The sequence below is a fragment of the Camelus dromedarius genome, chromosome 6 (genome assembly GCF_036321535.1).
Source record: "Camelus dromedarius isolate mCamDro1 chromosome 6, mCamDro1.pat, whole genome shotgun sequence".
Classification (NCBI taxonomy): Eukaryota; Metazoa; Chordata; class Mammalia; order Artiodactyla; family Camelidae; genus Camelus; species Camelus dromedarius.
Genome location: NC_087441.1, coordinates 82,706,989 through 82,726,255, shown reverse-complemented (window position 1 = coordinate 82,726,255; position 19,267 = coordinate 82,706,989). Strand labels below are relative to the sequence as shown.

General features: G+C 50.4%; 2 long non-coding RNA genes across 3 annotated transcripts; one reads left to right on the top strand and one right to left on the bottom strand.

Annotated features, from left to right (window-relative positions):
• Positions 1–549: 549 nt before the first annotated feature.
• LOC135321518 (uncharacterized) lies at positions 550–7,755 on the bottom strand. Its single transcript, XR_010381353.1, has 7 exons — positions 7,627–7,755; positions 5,010–5,096; positions 4,512–4,662; positions 3,331–3,454; positions 1,490–1,607; positions 1,005–1,131; positions 550–603 (listed from the first exon to the last, which is right to left on the bottom strand). It is a non-coding gene; the product is annotated as an uncharacterized LOC135321518 (long non-coding RNA).
• Positions 7,756–13,898: 6,143 nt separating this feature from the next.
• Positions 13,899–19,038, top strand: LOC135321517 (uncharacterized). Of its 2 annotated transcripts, none has more exons than XR_010381351.1 (3): positions 13,899–14,007; positions 15,398–16,003; positions 17,902–19,038. It is a non-coding gene; the product is annotated as an uncharacterized LOC135321517 (long non-coding RNA). The 2 variants fall into 2 exon arrangements; XR_010381352.1 differs by having other exon boundaries at positions 13,899–14,013.
• Positions 19,039–19,267: the final 229 nt, after the last annotated feature.

Genomic DNA, 19,267 nt, shown 5'->3' with positions numbered 1-19,267 from the left:
CCCCCTGGGCAGCCTCCCTATCCCCGCAGCCACCACCTTACTAGCCCCCTGACTGCACCGCACCCATCTCCCAGGTGCAACCTCACCTGGAGTCGGACCGCAGGCAAATCTCCGGCGGCAGAGGTCGCCCTCAGGCCAGGCCGCGCGGGAGAGAAGAAATGGAGCAACTCCCTGGAACGGACCCCCTCCCCCTGCAGCCGCCGCCGCCGCCTCCCAGGAGCAAGCTCACCTGGAGACCGGCGTCCCGCTACTAGGGCAGCAGAAGCCGCCCCTGGCTCCTCCGCGGGGGAGAGCTGAGCGAACTGACCGGCTTCCGCGCGGCAGCCTCCCTAACCCCGTGGGCCCCGCACATTAATGGCACCGTCCCCACTCAGCAAGCTGAGTGGGACAGGCGTGTACGGTGACCAGGGGCATCAGAGGCTGCTCCCAGGCCCGGCAGCCGGGAGAAGGCAGCTATTCCACCAGTTCGCCAGTGGCAGCCGCGCTCCGCCCCCCTGTCGCTGCCGCTGCCGCCTGACCTAACCGCCCCACCTCCCAGGAGCAAGCTTACCTGGAGTCCAACATCTGGCGAAACTCCAGCGGCCAAGGCCCCCCTAGGCCAGGCTGCAGGGAAGAGAAGAAATCGACCTGCTTCCCAGCGCAGCCTCCCACACGCCGCCGCCTCCGCCGCCCCAAACAATTGCACTAGCCTCCCGGGGTCAGGCTGACTGCGAGGATGTGCACTTGCCTTCTAATCCTGGCCACGTGCCTGAGCACCTCCCTGCATCCCTACACTCCCTGCACCTCTGCACCCCTGCCACTATCTGCACTTCTTCACTGCCTGCACTTCTGCACCACTGCACCCCCGCATCCCCTGAACTGCCTGCGCCCTCCACAGCCCCTGCACCCCTGTCACCAGTTATACTTTTGCACTGCCTACACTCCTGCACCCCTGCATGTCCCACACACCACCTCTTGGGCCTGTGGCAGAGTCTCTGCTGTTAGACCAATGCACAGGAACTCACATCTTTGCCAGTATATGATGCATCAGTGGACGTCTGGGGTTGGCTGCAGGAAGGTACATGTTCCCGGTCACTAGCCTGGGCCACTAGGGTGATCTCTCTGAGGTCACCAAGGGCGGGCTCAGAGATGCTGTTTTCCGGGAAGAGAGGAGTTGGAACAGGTCTTGAGGGCAGAGCTGTGCTCACCAGGCCGTCCACACTTCATGTTTTACACAGGGCTTCAGAGAAGTGAAATGGATCCAGCCAAGTAAGACCGGCCTGCTGTACGCCCACCTCAGTCCTGGGCTCTGAGTCAGACCGACTGGCTCCCACCCTCACGGCCCAGTTTTGGTACCTGAATGGTCCCTTTGAGGCATCCCATCAGTTCTCAGGAAGAAGTCTGACTGCTTCCACCCCATGGCCCTCCCTCCTGTGCTGGCCTCAGGAAGTTTCCTTATTTGGGGAAGAAGGCAGCCTACCCCCTACCCCACCCCTCACCATGCTCTCACCCAGGCTGCTGCTCTCTCTGCCCATCAGAGTCTGGGAAGCCATCCCCCTTCAGTTATGTCCCTTCTGAGATGGACTTGCTTCCACTCAATTCTAGGCGAGGATGCACCATGGAATGCACTGGGTAAGAGAACCAAAATAAATAATTTCTTCTGTGAGGTTTTCTGTTTATCTACTGGGATGGGCTGTGTGTAGTTTGCTACAGCTATTGGTGTGAGAGGCTAAAACAGCCTGTGTGTCCTTGTTTTCATCTCCCCGTTGTCTTTGGGTTTTCCCTTGACACTCCTGAGACATTTACTTCTTTTAGTTTTATTCCTGTTATTACACAGGGGCCCTACTGACATGGAGGTAAGGTGTTGGGGGAGCAGGACAGAGCAGGGCATCTGTAGTCCTGTGATTAGTTCTCATTGAGCCTGTGCCCTGAGCTGTGACCTCCACAAGTGTGTCTCTTTCCCCCCACCCCAATTTGGGTGAGACAGAAGGGATTTCCCTTCTCCCAGGTTGGTTAGGCTCTGGTAAAATAATTTCTCATTAAAAAAACAAACAAACAAAAAACAACTTCCCCAAATGAAACAGAATGTTTTGGGTATATTTCAATAGAGTTATTTTCTCCTTTCCAGGCAGGAAGCATGAGGAGTTATCCTCTGAGGCCTTCATTCTGAGAACAGGACACGGTCCTGGAGGTAAAATGCATGAAAAAGAGCAGGGGGCCCCTCTGACTGGCCCCCTGGAGTTGTCCCACTCGGACTTCCCCACGCTGAGACTTCCACTGGCCTCAGGGACCTTTTAAATCTGCCTGCCCTGGGGGTTGTTACAAAAGCGGGTTCTGCCCTGGGAGCTGTGACTCGCCAAGCCTGCCTGGCTGCCTCTCTGTGTTGGGAGCAGATTTTCCCCTCATTTTTCTGGGATCTAAGAAGTACAGTGGGATTGCAGCTCCCTCAGCTCTGGTGTTGTTTTCAGGACAGAAGGAGAAATTTCTGAGCTCCACACGAGCTGGAACAAAGGCTGGAATCCTCCCCTCCTCTGCCTCCGTGCAATAAGTGGCTGTGGTTCTAGCCGAGTTTCTGAAGATGTGGATTTAAACACACACATCCCAGCCCCTACAGGAGCACACAGTCCCATAAATCCCCCCAGTTTCCACTGGTAACTACTGAGCCAATGGGGACACGGGTTTCGGGACCACAGAGGCCTGACTGCACTACTTGCTCCGTGGCCTATTAACGTGGTTGCTCTGGGTCTTGTCTGAAGTGGCTTGCTTACCGCACCTGGTACATGGGAAACACAAAATAAGTACTAGATCCTTCACTTTTTCTCCCTCCAGGGCCTTCAAACATAGAAAGTATTAAGTGAACTCAGACGGCCTAGTCACCGCAATGAGGTCCGTCCAGCCTGGCTCTCCTGAGTGATGGGCACTGACTTGCACCTTAACTCGGAACAGTAGGGGAACTGCCTTCCTCTAACTGGGCCTCTCCCCACACCGGGCACGCCCTCAGCTGAGAAGGGGCCAACTCCCCCATTGAGGTGTGTGCTGGTGGCTTCAGTGTGACCTGGCCCTGCCGGGATGTGAACCTGCAGTGAGTGAGGTTGAGGGTCGGGTGGAGAGGGGTCCGTTCTTGGGTGGCAGGGGGCCCGGTAGCACCCAGCCCGGCCTGGTGCCTGGGGCTCCCTAACACCTCCTACAGCTCCTGGGTTGGCTCCGGTCCTGGCCAATCCGTACACCCTCCCAGCATCTTCTCATTAAGTCCCTTTTTGCTTTTATCAGCGAGAGGTGGCTTCTGTTGCTTGTTCAGTGAAACAGTACGTAGGGAAACCAGACTATTTCTAACATCAGTAAAATACCAACCTCAGTTATCTCGCCGGGCAGACCGTGCAGCACAAAGGCCTGCACAGGGCTGTGCGAACGGTTTACGTGAAGGGTCCTCATCATCTGTCTTCAGAGATGCAGAAGCTGGTGGTTCAGGTAAAACCTCAGGGAGGGATTGAGGAATCCAAAGCTGGTTGGTTTCAAAGGCTAACTGGTCAGACCAGACCCCTGAGCTGTGGTCAGAAGCCTAGCTCAACATCACGCAGACTCAGCACCCTAAGTGCCAGGTGGGGGCGGTGGTGTTCCCTTTGCAGGCTCTCATTGGGGATTCACTGTAGCCCCTTAAATGCAGCAGAGATTCCAGCCCCCTTAGCCCCCACCCTGCGTGTTCCATGACACAAATCCAGGGAGTGTTTAATTTTCATCTTTGTTTAGGAGGATGAAGGAGGGGCAAGAGGAGACATAAATTCATACTGACTGACACAAGGTCACAGCCAGTACCTCCTCCTTGGAGAGATATGTGCTCCCAAATTGGTGGCTGGGGGGCTGGGCGGAGACCCTCCACTGGTCCCAGAGGGACTCCCTCATCTGGCCACAACTGATGGGTTGGACAACAGATCCAGAGGGAGACAGAGCATCTTTCCTGGGAATTTGGAACTGACACACAGAAATCAAGTTCACTCATCTGGGGATTGGCGAGGGTGAGGGGCGGTGGTTGGAAGTCAAATGAAACCAGAGCATGAGAGAAAGTTAGAAGTGAAAGAGAGAGAGACAGAGAGACTGAGCTTGTGAGAGCAAATAGTCAGAAAGAAGGAAAACAATCAGGGGACAGAGGAATTCCAGCTCCTGACTGTCTAGTCTGTCCTAGCCCATCCACGACCCCGCGGGATGGTTAATAAAATTCCAGTTTTGCAGATAAGGATAAAGGCTGAAAGAGGTGGGGGCTGGGTTTGGGTGCACATTTAATTCAAGTGCCGCTGGACCCCTCATTTCCCATTGCCTGAAGGCACTGTAATCCTCACTGGGACCCCTGCGGTCCCCTGACAGCCCAGCATCCTGATCAAATGGCCCCTGCGGGAGTGGGAACCCCTCTGAGCGTGAAGAGTTCCCTGAACCGAGATGCCATGTATCAGCAGGCTCCTGCACACCCCAGGTTAACATCTCCCCAGCTGTGCAGTCTCCCGACTCACTTCCCTCCCTGCCAGGCACCCCTTCCTTACCACCGAGTGTACTGCAGGAATTCAGACACAGGGATGCCCAAAGCAACACGAGCCCACCGGCTATACAAACAGCAGACTCCCAGCCCCACCTGGGTTCCGAGGGGACAGTAGGCGTCCTCAGCTTCCATGTGTCTAAGACAATCTTCTTCAGCTGGAGGTTATAGAGAAAAATAAAAGGTCCAAAACATAGTTCAGTGAGGAATTCCTCCAAGGACCTGACTCCAGAGACTACAACCAGGGGTACCAACCCCCCGGACTTGGGGTGAAGGTGGATTATTGATCAGCACAACCTCCGGTGGCCCAGCTCCTCAACTTGGCTGCCCAGAGTGGGCTGGGGGAATGGGTAAAGCCAGGGCACTCAGGAAGAGCACAGAGGACCTGATCTCCCCTCTCCGCACTTGTAAACCCTTCCTCAAATCTCAAGGCATCTGACAGAGAGCAGCCACCACAATAAGGAGATGCTCCCATCTCTTCACTCACTCCAGTCTGTTCACTTACGTGCTGAGCATCCACTGGGTCCCAGGACATGACACATAGGATGGCCGATGGGACAGGCTTGGTCCTTCCCCCTGGACCCTGTTCAATCTGATGGAAGAATGATCACTCATAAAGAGTTTCTCAAAATTATAAAGAGACCAAAGACAAACTGCAGAGTGAACCAAATTTAAAAATATATATGAAGATCCCCCAGTCTCCCCACCTAAGGTTAACAGCATAAAGCAAAAAGATCTTGCCTTTGATCACCAAGGAAGTGGTGACCCTCTCTCAGGAGGAAAGGAGAGTTAATCTTTGAGCAGGACACAGAAGTGCTCCATCGAATTGGACCAGGACCTCTGCATTCATTCAGCAAATCTGTATAAGCTCCTACTACTTATGGGAATCTAGTAACTATACCCATTCCCAAGGCTCTTGGGCTTTATTAGTCAACAAAATAGACACGACTCCCCATCACTGGGGGCTCAGAGTTTTAGCAGAGAAAACAGGCAACATGATGGGGGTAGCAAGAGCTTGGGGAAAAATAAGAGTGATATGAGCAAACTCAGGTGATGGTGGTGGGGTGGGAGGCAGGCAGGAGGGAATAAGGCAATCCTGGCAGATCTCAAGGAGTAATGAACTTGAAGCAGAATAGATCCGGAGGAAGAAGGAAGAGCCGGAGCCAGAGGCCCCCAGAGTGATGGGGAGAGTGTGGGCGGAGAGGCAGAGCAGGCCGGGTCCTGGAAGACTTTGGGACGACTTTGGCTCCTAATGAAATGATGACCCGTTTAGTGAGTTTTGAGGGGAGGGGTGATATAGTCCAACTTAAGCTTTTGTGTTTGTGTTTTCTTGTGGGAGGTAATTTATTTATTTTAATGAAGGTGCTGAGGATTGAACCCAGGATCTCTTTTTTTTTTTAACATTTTTTATTGATTTATAATCATTTTTGAACCCAGGATCTCTTGCATGCTAAGCATGCGCCCTACCACTGAACTAAACCCACCCCATCAATGTATGCTTTTGCAGGCTCCCTCTGACTCTGTGTGGATGAGAGATTGTAGGAAAGCAAAGATGGAAACAGGAGGCTATTGGTGTCCAGGAAGGGCTGAAGGTGGCTCTTAGGAGGGCGGGGAGCAGGGAGCAGGTGGTTAATGAAGACAGAATACCCAGAATTTTCTAACAAGCTGGATTTGCTGTCTGTGTGTGTAAGAGAAAGACAGAAAGAACATTGTTCCAACATCTGGACCTGGACAATCGGAGGGATGACCTCTCCATCCACAAGGGATGGGACAAGGTGGGGCTGAGCAGGTGGAAAGGGGCTGGTATCAGCTCAGTTCTTCAATGTCATGGTTAAGGGGTGTATTACATATTGCCACAGAAATGCTTAATAGGTAGAGGAGTCTGTTTTCTTTTTCTTTTTAACATTTAAAAAATATAATTTAAATGTATTAATTGTATTATGTGAATGATTTGGGAAGTTTGTTTCATGCCAAGGTATATGTTATATATAGCCAAATGGAAAATATATCAGAAAGGGGAGAAATGAGGGCTTTCACATAAACTGACTGTCCATAACGTAGGTAAAATTTCAATAAAACCAGTCTTCAGTGCAAAAACCTCATCTTGGTGTTATATAAAAATAAACGAAAAAGGACTATGTTAATGTATCATTATTTCATGTTACATAATAGCCCCAAACAAACACACTGTTTAACTATGTGGCTTGTAGAAATGCTGTTCGCTTTTTTCACATAAATACAGAAATGCAGAAAGGTTCTAAGGTAGAATAAGCATCTTAGTGGAAATAATACAGATTTGAGCATTTTACATGATATATATATTTACTGATACAAAATTTGGAAAAGTAATTACATAGTAGAACATATGTATGAATGTGAAAGCAAGATTAATGAAAGAAAAAGAATGTGAGTCTCAGGGATAAAGGTCCAGATGGAAAGGGCAAATCAGGGAGTTTTGGAGAAATCGAGAAATTGATGGCATGCCAATTTCCAAGGCTGGGTTGCTTCCACCAAAGGAATAGCAGAGAGAGAGATGAGAGGCCCAGGAACCAACCCTGGGGCACACCCACAGTGTATGTTTGGGAAAAGAGGAGACATTGGCAAAGGACCAGCCAGTAGACCAAAAGCAGAAAGCAGACAGAGCGATGGGCTGGAGTTTAAGTGAAGCAGGAACACGGGGGAGGAGGGATGGAAGAGCTGGGTCAAATGCTGCCGAGGGTCTACGCATGATGAGGACTGAAAATTGACCGCTATATTTAGCAACGTGTGGTCACTGATGGCCTTGACAGGGCAGTTTCCATAGAGCGAGGGATCAGGGGAAGAGCCAGAGTGGGTGTAAAAGGGGATGGCTCAAGAGAAGATGCAGACAGTGAGTTTAAACAACTCCTTAAAGATTTGCTGCAAAGACACAGGGTGGCAATTGGTGGGGGTGAATTAGGGTCAAGGAGTGCTGTTTGTTTCTTTTAAGAAGATGGACGTTTATATACTGATGGGAGCCAACTAGCAGGAGAACAAAATAGATGAGGTAGTGAAAGAGAGGATGGTTTTGGGAGTGACAACCCAGAGAAGATGGGAGGGATGGGTCCCTGGGGACTTTTCGAGGAATTGGCTTTCGATGTCACCTGTAATAAGAGGTGGGGCACCGAGAGTGAGGTCACAGACAACACTAGGTGAGCGGATGTGCTGGGAGTTGCTTGTGAAACTTCTCTTCTGTTGGCTTGTTTGCTTGTTCAAAGTAGAAAAGTAACCTTACCAGCTGAGGGATGAGGAGGAAGAAAGAGTTACTGGAACCATGAGAAGAAGATAAGAAAGAGCCTTCCAGGGACAATGGGACAGTGAAAAGAGCAGGGGGAGATGGGGGAGTGCGCTCCCAGAAAGTTACATTTTCTCTTTGACGTCCCCAAATTTGTGATGTGTGATTACCCTTCCTGCTGTCTACGAAATAAAAATTAAGTATGGTTCAGAGGAAATGCTATTTCATTCTAAGAGGCTACCTGTTTCTCAGGAATGGCCATCTTAAACTGCAAATATTACAAAAAATGTTGAAAAGATGAACCTGTGTACCTAAAATCCCCTATTTTCTATTAATCTGGTTACTATCTAATTCCCCTATCAATAACTCATAACCAATACTGCCATGATGGAGGTACACTGATGCTTAAAAGGAAATGAGATCTGTATCCTTTTCCTAAATTCCATGGCTTCCTTAATATACAGTTACCCTTGGAATTTAGGAATGTCTGGTATAAGAAGTGAGAAACAGTTTGAGAAAATCCCGGCTCAGAATTACACAGCACAACCGCATCTCAGAAGTATATACAGCCGTAAAGAATTTTAGAAGCAAAACTCCGTAACTACTCTTAAAGACTTTTGCAAACCTGGGCCTGCCCAGATGTTTCCAAACTGGAAAGGGACTCCAATCACTTGCCTGGTACCGGACCAGAGGCTGGCCAGCCTTTTCTGTAAAAGCGAGAGAATAAATATTTTCAGTTTTGCAGATCATTTTGTTGTAACCATGCAGGTCTGCAATAAGAAAGCTAAGAGCACTGGGAGACAGGAAACAAATGGGCATGCCCACACCCTCCCTTCCACTCAGGGCAGATTCTCTGTGGTGGGCAGTTTTGCCACAATAACTTGCTTCTTTGTTTCCATTGGTTTCTTTGTTTCCACCTTACTGCTCAAGCTCAGAAATTCATTTGGTCCTGGTCCTTCAGCATCCATGCAGAGAGAAGGCTGAGCGGGGTTGGGAACCCCACCTGATGGAGAAGAGAGATTGCTGGGAGGGACACTACGGTGGCCACCATGACACGAGACAATCACACCTTCTGGGGTGAAAGGGAATGAAGACAAGGGAGGGACAGAGCAGTGGGGCCCCTAGGTCGCCTGCCAGGCTTTCTCTCCCTCCACAGCCACCCTGGGTGCCTGGGGGGTGTTGGGATTCAGCTACGGTGATTAGGCTGAAGGGACTCAATATAAAGGACCATCCAGCTCCTCACTAGGTTCCAAAAGCAGCCCCTCAAAGTCCACCCTCTGAGTTTCTGGAACTCAGCTGGAAGAATAAATGAGCAGGCCAGATCCAGAGCCCAAGCCAAACACGACGGTGGTCACGTGGGGTTGTAACCCCATGTTCAGTGGTAGGGGACGCCTTGCAAATCTGCAGAAATCCCTGTTCCACCTCATTCCTGGGGGAAACCCCAGATCTCCTTCTGCTCTGTCTGTTCTTCTCTTGATGCTATTGTCCTGGATGGATGCAGAGTCTTTGAACCTGGCCCTCCAAACGTACACAAGCAGCCTGTTCGATAAAACAAATTATGCACTTTTTCACATTTGCCAGTTTTTTGATTCCAGAAATTTTGCGGGACTCATTCTCACAGTCTCCTGTGACCCCACCACTTGGTGGCCCTCTGCTCATGGAAACACCATTTCCCACAACTGCACCCTGCCTCCCAGCTGGTCAGAGGGGAATGTCCCACAAAGACACAGGTGTTTGTGAGGATCCTGCCCCCAGCAGAAAGCCTACTCCTGGAGCCACGAACAGGGATCTGGCCTCCTGAGCCGCTCAGCTCTAATTCAAAGCCTAAACTGGGGGCCCCGAACATTGCTGAATGACTTTCTGAGTCACCTGGACTGGAGGGGCCTGATTTTTCTTTCCAGGAATGGATGTAGTGCAGCCTCAATTTTCAGGGCTGACATTGACGATGGATCTAGTTCCCCCCACTGCACCGCAGGAAGGAGAGGCCCTTCCATCCCACAGCTTGGAAACCCAGCCCAGGTAAGTTCTGAAGCAGTGTATCGCTGCCAGGTCCAGTATCCCTGCAGAGTGGCCTCTGTCCCTGAATGAGCCCCTTCCCTGGGCCTTTCCTGCCCCGACACAACCACACCCCAGTCTGTGCCAGAGATCTGGGGCTCTGTGTGTCCAGGGCACACAGTTGGGACCTGAGCCAGGTGTCCCCTGGGCCTCAAGGGGGAGAGGTCTGCCTCTGCATCAGGGGAAGGTGATCCCTCATGGCTGGCAGGACGCTCTCAATATGGACCTCCAGGAGCCCAGGGAGCAGTTTCCCTGCAGGTGTTAGAAGCCATCATCAGGAGGGCAGGCCCCTCTTTGTGCAGACCATCCCGCAGTGCTGGGCCCACGTGCTGACCACAGAAACCTACATGTCCCCAGGTTACCCCAGGCAACCTCAGAAGTTCGTCACTTGGTGACCTGGGTAACACGGGCTCATTGGCCATCCCATGAGGGTGGTCCTTGCAGGCATGGTCTCCAGGTGCTCCCGTTAAGAAATCCCCCTGGGTTTCTGTGGTCACAGAGCCCACACCAGAAGATTCTAGTCCTGCAGTGACCACCACAGCAGTCACCTCCCCTGTGCATGTCCAGGAACAAATGACAGCAATTTATTGCCAGGAATCGTGATGAACAAGGGGGTGGGATTCCATACTAATTTTAGGATCCTGGTAACTCACTCTGCACCCCAAAAAGCATCCATGAGAAATGTGTTTATTGGGATATCTGTGCCCCTAGAAGAGCTGTTCCTCAGGGCTCCTGGGACCCTCCAGCCCCTCTCAAGGTTCTCAGAGCTTGGGTCTAAATTTCTATCTCCCTCCTTTGGTGTACAGCCACCTGTGTCTCGTGATCACAGGTCACTTTATTGCATGACTTGGCATGTTCTTAGTTCTCGTCCTCCACCCCTGCACTAGACTCCCACGATGTTCCCACTGACCCTTGGCTCCCTGGGTGGGTCAGGGGGCACTAAGTCTGCACCCTTCACTCTCCTCCTCTACCCCCAACTCTGAGGCCACCCCTAGGTGGACTGGAAGGTGTTTGTAAATGAGTCTTACACAAGGACATGACTGGACAAAGCAGGGCTCCACCCCCGGAAAGCACACCTGCTCCCTTCTCTGATGAGGACCCCACAGCCCCACATTGCCTCCAGGGGTCTACTCAGCACACAGTCCCCCAGTTCTGGGAAAGGCGTCTCCCTGGAATCCTTGCTTCCAGGCAGAGTCTCTCTGTCCTTCTGAGTTTAGAGTTGTTCCCATGTTCCTGAGCACCAAGGTGCCCAGCGCAGACCCTTCACTGACCTGGAGAGACAAGGAAGATTTGTGGCCACAGGTATCACAGGACACACCTGCTGGGACCCCAGGCCAAAGGGCCATCCTTCTGCCTTCTCAGGTGTGGATCCCGTGGTACCTTTTTGCAGGGGGCCCAAATGGGGAGTGGGGCCCAAAGCAGTTCATGGGGCTCTCTGGGCAGGGAAGACTTGGGCCAGGCAGCCTTGCCTGGTTTCCCTCCTGGGGCACTCTGAAAACCCCTGCTCCTCTGGCTGTGGCTGGAGGCCCCCCAAACTTCAGGGCAGGGCCCTTACTCTCAGCCTCCACTGCCTCCAAAGCCACGCTGGAGCTGGCATGGGGAAAGAGCTTTCTTGCCCTCTTGTGGCCAAGCTGCCAGAGGTGGATGCTGCGGGGAACTGGAAAGAGAGTTAGCAGTTGCTCAGATGTGAGTGGTTAGGCAATTTGACACCCTGTCAACTAGCCTTAAACATTGGAAAGAGGGCTTTCCCGGGAAAGCTGGAAGTTACTTTCAGTAATTTGTTTAAAGATTTCTTTTTTTTTCCCTTAAAGACTCATAAAACCTCTCCCAGGTCATTCCTGGTATGGACCATTATCCAGGGATCAATCGGGAAATGCAGGAGGAGAGGGGTGGGGGTAGGGGAGAGGGGAGGGGAGATCAGAGCCCACAGAGAGGAGATGCCCCTCCCAGGAGCCACAAACTGGGCAGTGGCTGCTGGCATCCAGCTCTCCTGTTCTCAGGCCCATTTGATCTGTGCGGTGTTTCCAAAAGAAACAATGGTGGAAGGGCCATGGAGGACCCCTAGACCTCCCAGAATAGACAGGGGGAGCAGAGTCACCATGCTGGCCCAGGGCTTGGAGACAGACCTGCCGTGGAGACCACAGGTCTTCTGAGAAGCCAGTTTCGAAATAAAGGCAGTATGCGCTGGAATACCCATTTCGAGCAATTGCTTCATCATAGACATGTAATTTACATAGTTCTTCTCACCACGAAACTGTGTTCCCAACACGCTACATGAATGACGGCTTCAACACACATTCATTTCTGAGATGTGAACAAGTGTAGAGCCGCTCTTTCGTCCAGCATATTGGGCATGGTTACACCTAGGAACGCTTACCAAGATTTCTCAGCAACAGCCAATTTCGAAATAAAGGCAGTGTGCGCAGGAAAAGCCGGTTGGAGTGAGGGCTTCCCCATACCCATGTAAGTTATATAGTTCCCCTCACCATGAAACGCTGTTCCCAACATGCTACATGCATGAAGGTTTTGACACACATTCAGTTCTAAGGAGTTAGCATGTGGAGAGCCGCTCTTTCATTCAGCATAAAAGGCCTGGTTACACCCAGGAAGATTTACTCAGATGTCTCAGCTGGTTCCTTCACCCAGATTCAAAATAAAGGCCGTTTTTGCTGGGAAAGCCTGTTGGAGCGTGTTCAGAGCTGTTTCGGGCTCTGTCCCAGCTGGAGGGTGCAAACCCCAACCTCCAGAATGAGGGACCAGGACCCCACCGGCCAGGTGGTGTTGCCTTTGCTGGGGAACAGTGATCTTTGGGTTAGATATTTTGCAGCTCTCTCTAAAACCTGTTTTGACTTAAGTTTGCATCCTAGTCATCAGTTTCAGGGCAACAGAAAAAGCATATCCTACATCCCTTTGCACTGAAATCTTCCCAAAAGAGCAAATATTTGCCCATGAAAATACCAGCTGCTCTTCTAAGGCCCCCTAAATACCCAGCAGTGTGGCTGGTGCACTCTTGATCAGGAACAGGATGAGACGGACCAGCGGTCTTCCAGCAGGCTTGGCCTGGTGTGGCAGCTGCGCTGTGGGTCCGTGGTGGGAGGGCCATGCAGGGAATCCTGTTTGAGGGGCCTCTGTGCACGTCTGCATTATGCTCTGAGGTTTCATACAAGGCTCCAGGCATCCTAACTGGTCAGATACAGCCCCCACCCTCGGGCTGGAACCACCAGGACCTCAGTACCTGTAACAGGGACGGTGCCCGGTGTGGAGAGAGGTCATGGGACACTCCGGGGGCAGCGGCAGTGGTGCTGGGGAAGGCAGGGGATGCAGTGAATGGTGGAGGGAGCAGGGTCCCTTGCTTGGGTGTGAGAGTTCTTGGGGAGACCACAGAGCATGGCACACACCATCCCCACCCATACCCCAAATTCCTAGCCCCGCCAACACAGGGGTTTCTCTGAACCCTCTCACCGTGGCTCGCCTGTAAGACCGCACCTAACCCGGCATCTGGCACCCCTGCCCTATCTCCCCTCTTAGGACAGATACCGTCTCCTTGGAAACTGCCCAGCAGCGCGAATTCAAGGCCGGCAGCGGGCCTGGCGTATCTGCACTTCAGGTGCCCTACCTGGCCAGCCGTTTGTGCCTTGGCTCTGTCCTCTATCTTGCTCAACGGCAGCCTGGGTCCACGTCCGGTGCAAGGGGAGGCCGCGGAGCCCAGGCTGAGCCACACACACGGACAGGTGAGGGTGCCCCCGCCCCGCTGCCCCGCCGCTCCGAAGCCCCGCCCACTGGTGGCAGCACCGCCCCAGCATCCGGCCGGCGCCATCTGCAGGTGAGGACGTCTGCTCGGCACCGCCCGCCCCGGCCCCGCCCAGCTGCCCCATAAGCCTCCCCCCAGCCCCCGTCCTGGCCTAGCCCTGGCTCCCATTGGCTCCGCAATTTCTGCCCTCTCACGTCTAGCCTAGGGAGGACACAGACGCAAGCGCTAGAGGAGGGCCCCGCGGTGTTGCCATGGCTACATGCGCCGCGCTCTGCGCTGGCCGGTGTGAGCTTCTGGGGCGGGCAGCGGGCTCCGGAAGTGTGCAGCTACCCGGGACCATGGCAGTGCTTGCTGCTGGGGCTGGCGGCTTGCTCGCCTGGGCGACTAGTTCTGGCCTGGTCAGTCGGCGGCCGACATCCTGTCTGGGGCGGCGTCCCACAGACGGTAAACGTACGGCCGCGCCGTTGGCGGTGCCAGTGGACATGGGCCGGGGTGGGATCCGGGTTGGTGTGGCTGCCGGGGAGGCGCTGTGTTGCCGGGGAGCGGGTTGGGGCGGGGAGGACAGTGCTGGGGCACAGCCTCGGGCTTTCCTCCCCCTCGGGCACTGGGGCTGGGACCGCGAGTCCGGGTAGCCCTGCTTGGCCGCGGCCTCCCAGAACCCCCGGGAAGGGCAGGCGAAGGACCTGTCTTTTGTGAAGCGGGGCCTTATCCGGGTTTTGAAGAGCCCCAGAATCAGATGTTGGAATGGGGTGGTTTATCAGCTTTGTTTATCTGCAGGGAAATTTCAGTTCCATCCAGATGTTGGCTCCTTCGGTAAACCTCAGGAATAAGACAAGGGTCATTGCCGATTAGCAGTTATATAGGGCTTGACTCAAAATAGACTGTGCGGGGTGTAGGGATGGTAGATGGGCCTTCCCTCTCAAAGTTGGCAGTCTTCTGGGATTAGAGGACCCAGTTGAGGATTACATCCTCATCTGCGGTAATGGAGGTTGTGGGAACATTAACACAGAGAAGGGAGGAGTGTGGCTGCGGTAACTCATTAAAGAAGCCAGGACCCTTGCCTGGCTCTTGTGTAGGAGAGTCTCGCCTAGGGTAGGGCAGCAGTTATCAAAGTGTGTCTGAGGCCCCTGAGATGCAAGACTATTTTCGTAGAAACGCCGGTATGTCAGCTGCCTTTTGCACACTCTTGCACTCCCGAGTTTCCTGTGGGGATTTCCAGGGAAAACCTGGTCTGTGATATCACAAAACAGGGAATTTAGAGGCAGATAGAATTCAGAACTCACCAGTCCAAAAGAATTTTGCAGAAATTAAAATCACTGCTCTTCTTCTCATTAATGATTTTTGTTTAGAAAAATATACTTATTTTTTGCTTAAGAGTATTAATGGTAACATGTAGTAGGTTGTTATTATTTTTAAGTGAAATCATAAGCATTTTTTAAAGTTCTTATTTAAGTTCTAACACAGGAACTATTGATAGATTTAACCCACATAAACAGCAGCCTTTTGGAGTCCTCAGTAATTAAGAGTGTACAGGGGTCTGTAGGCCAAGAAGCTTGAGAGACCCTGGAGAACGTGTGTTCAGGTACTAGTCAGGTACTTAGCGTTGTTAGACAGATTCCAAGATGTCTTCTGCATGTGCTCCCGGACTCGAAGTAATTGGCCACATGGAGACGGGTGGGCAGTGCCTCCAATATACAAACCAGAAGCTGGTGAACGTGTCTTGAGTCTAGGCCATGTGCTGTGCAGGGATTCCCATTGTATCTGTTCTATCTAAGCCGGGATTCCTGTGCAGAGGCTTGGCCCTGAAGACCCGCTCTCCTTTGCTCCCTGCCAGGTACCTTCTGTGTGATGTCAACCCTCCAGAGGGCTTCAGCCTCCGTAGAAGCGTCTGTATCCACATCGCCTTCCTCCTGAAGACCCTGCTGAAAATGGAGGAATCGGTGCTGGTGATACCCCCTTGGGGCCTCCTCTACCATTGGCAGAGCCTGGACATCCACCAGGTCCGGATTCCCTGGTCTGACTTTTTTGATCTCTCAAGTCTCAACAGAAACATCCCTGACACTGAGTACGAACCGTTCATTGCAGGTGAGATGGTGATCGTTTAACTGGGGCCAGACGGTTGTTGTTCTGGTTCCGATGTGAACATCAGGCCATCTTGCTTCGGGCTTGTCGGTCTGCTAAGGGGTCCTGCTCATGTTTCCCGCACTGCAGGTGAATTTGGTCTTTCCATAGTTTTTCTCAGGAAATAGATCTGAAGTGTATGAGATCTGTGTTCCCTCCGCTCTGAAAATCCTGGCCTCCTGGTGAGATGGAGCGGTGACAAGAAGGCCACTGCCACACAGGCCTTGTCTAAGGAGGACTCGCTCCCTGGACAGTAAGGGCCATTCTTACCTGAAGGAAAACACGATGTGTGTGTAGCATGGGCCACGTGCTGGAGAAGGTATGTAACCTCTCATTCAGTATAATTTGGTCCTGCTCAAGCTTCCCATTTTACTTTCCGTAAGAGGTAAGAGTTGAAGATTTTCTTTGAATAAAGGTATTTAGAACTTATCTTTTTCTTTAATTGAAATGTGGTTGATTTACAATGTTTTGTTAGTTTCAGATATACAGCTGTTTTGTTAGTTTCAGGTATAAAGCATAGTGATTCAGTTGTACATATACATAGTCTATTCTTTTTCAGGTTCTTTTCCATTAAAGGTTGCAAGATACTGAATATTTTCCCCTGTGTTCTGCAGTGAATCTTTGTTGTTTGTCTATTTTACATATAGTAGTTTGTAATTGTTAATCCCAAACTCCTAAGTTAGTTTTCTAAGTCTGTGAGTGTGTTTTTGTTTTGTAAATAAGTTCATTTGTATCATTTTTAAAAATTCCACATACAAGTGATATCATATGATACTTGTCTTTCTCTGTCTGAGTTATTTCACTTTAGTGTGATAATCTCCAGGTCCATCCATGTTGATGTAAATGGCATTATTTCCTTCTTTGTTATGACTGAGTAATATTCTTCTATATCTAAATTCTACATCTTTATCCAGTCATCTGTCTGTGGGTGTTTAGTTTGCTTCTATGTCTTGGCCATTGTAAGCAATGCTGCTGTGAACATTGGGGTGCAGGTATCTTTTGGAATTAAGGCTCCCTCTGGATATATGCCCAGGAATGGGATTGCTGGATCAAATGATAAGTCTTTTTTCAGTCTTTTGAGGACTCACCATACTGTTTTCCTCAGTGGCTGCACCAAACTACATTCCCACCAACAATGTAGGAGGGTTCCCTTTTCTCCACAGCCTCTCCAGCATTTGTGGTTTGTGGATGTTTGAATGGTGGCCATTCTGACTAGTGTGAGATGATAACTTATTGTAGTTTTGATTTGCATTTCTCTGATAATTAGCAATATTGAAACTTTTTTTCATATTCCTATTGGCCATTTGTATATCTTCATTGGAGAATTGCTTGTTTAGTTGTTCTGCCCATTTTTGGATTGGGTTGTTTATTTTTTTTTCTTATTAAGTTGTATGAACTATTTATATAGTCTAGAATTTAAGCCATGTTCAGTCTCATCTTTTGCAAAAATTTTCTCCCATTCCATAAGTTGTCTTTTTGTTTTGCTTATGGTTTCTGTTGCTGTGAAAAAGCTGATAAGTGTAATTAGGTCCCATTTGTTTATTTTGTATTTTATTTCTGTTGCTTGGGTGTATTGCCCTAGGAAAACATTGCTGAGATATATATCAAATAATATTTTGCCTATGTTTTCTTCTGAGAGATTTATAGCGTCTTGTCTAATGTTTAAGTCTTTAAGCAATTTTGAGCTTGTTTCTTTTTTTTTTTTTTTTTGCGACTCTATTTTATGCTTTCGATTTGTGGTTATCTTTTTTTCAAGTATATCAACCCATTACTATATCTATTTCCTTTAGACTGATAATCACGTAGGCTCCAACACATCCTAAGAATAATGAGAAAAAAAAAAGAAAGAAAGAGAAAAAAATCTTTCTTTTCATGCTACCGTCTCCCATTACCACCTTTTTGTATTTTGATGTACTTTTTCTTTTTTCCATCTTCATGTTTATTGTCTTGTAACTCGTTATTGCATTTCCAACTATGGTTTCCCATTTGTATAGCATCCTGCTTCCTTTCTGTTTAGAATAGAAACTTTTAATGTCTCTGTTTGGTTCAATAATGCTGAATTATCTCCCCACCCCCCTCCCCCCTGCTTCTCTGAATCCTCAGTGCAGGGAAGCCAAACCATCCTTGCCTTCATCGGTTCTGGGAAAGCAATCTTCAGAGTGGGAAAGAAAACATTGAAAAATAATATTCTGTGTGTTGCTTTCTACCCTTGCCCAGAGAGTGAGAATCACCTCTGAAGGCGGAGGAAGAAAGTTGGAGGTGCGGGGCACAAAGTCTTTTGTCCTTTTGCTACTGAAAAAATGATTGCTTTTGTAATTAGTGATGATGCCCTTTAAATTGGTGAGATCGAGATTCTACAGCTTCAGCGCCTGTGAATAACCAGCCGGGAGAAAGCTCTCCAGGGCCCCTGCAGTGGGAAAGGCAGCCCCTCTGAGCACCTGTTGTTCTGTATTCTTCCTGACTCCACATGGGTTTGCTACGCACCGCACCGTGCAGGACGATGCAGTTACCCGAGGTGGAGGACAGGGAGACCCCTGCTGTGTGGCGAGCCACAGGAGCCCACATTTGAAGGACAAAATGAAGAGTAGTGGGGCGGGCATAGGAGGAGAGGATGGTTGAGACCCAGGATGGTGTCCTGGAGTCCAGCAGGCGAGGCTGGCGGGGCAGATGGGGCCCTGGGGCATGGGCAGTCCTTGAGGGATCTGAAGCAAAGATATGAACCAAGAGACTGGATTCGTGTGGGCGTACAGCGCCCCCTGGAGGCCGCGGGGCAGTGCAGCAAGCCCAGGAGGAGCGGGCAGTTCCCCAGATTTGGGTTGACAGGTCACAACCAATTCACTGGGGACCGAGAGGTACCGAGATATTGTTAACTTTTTGTCCCTCTTCCTGGAAAAAAGCTGCTTCCTGTTGAATAGCCTGTGTCGTTAGTGAGAATTAAAGACATGAAGCAACATTTCCTCAAATGTCATCCATTGTGTAGTTGTTAATAAGGGTCAAATGCAGACTTGAATAGACTAAATCAAATATTCATCATCGGATTTTAAAATCCTTTAAAATAAAAATTCTTGCTGTCTTTGTTCTTCATTTCAGGGTTCACTTGGTGATAATAATAGTAAACAAAGCAACAGCAAACCCTTACAGAACTCTGTCCTGCTGTTCCAGGAACTCTGTGTTCACGACAACCCAATGAGGTGGCACTTTACAGGAAGGACAGTCATTAATCACATAGCTAGTAAATGGCAGACCTGGGACTTGAACCCAAGCTGTCTGGCCCCAGAGCCCCCTCTCAGGCCTTTCATTGCAGCTCATCACTTGGCATGCCCGACACAGGCCAGCATTAAGGAGCAGCGTGACCTTGGCCATGGCTGCTTCACCGCTTGGTCTCTGTTTCCTCATATGTAGAATGAGGGTGTGGGCAGTGAATTCTGTGAGCTCAGTGGTCACTTCCTCCAGCTCTGCTATTCTACTGCTTTAAGTTAATTTATTAAGTATCTGAGCCTCTGAATGGGCCACCTTGGCGCTTTGCTAGGACCTGGGTTACGGAGAAAAGTAAGATCAACTTGCTTCTCCAAGGAGCCTGTCT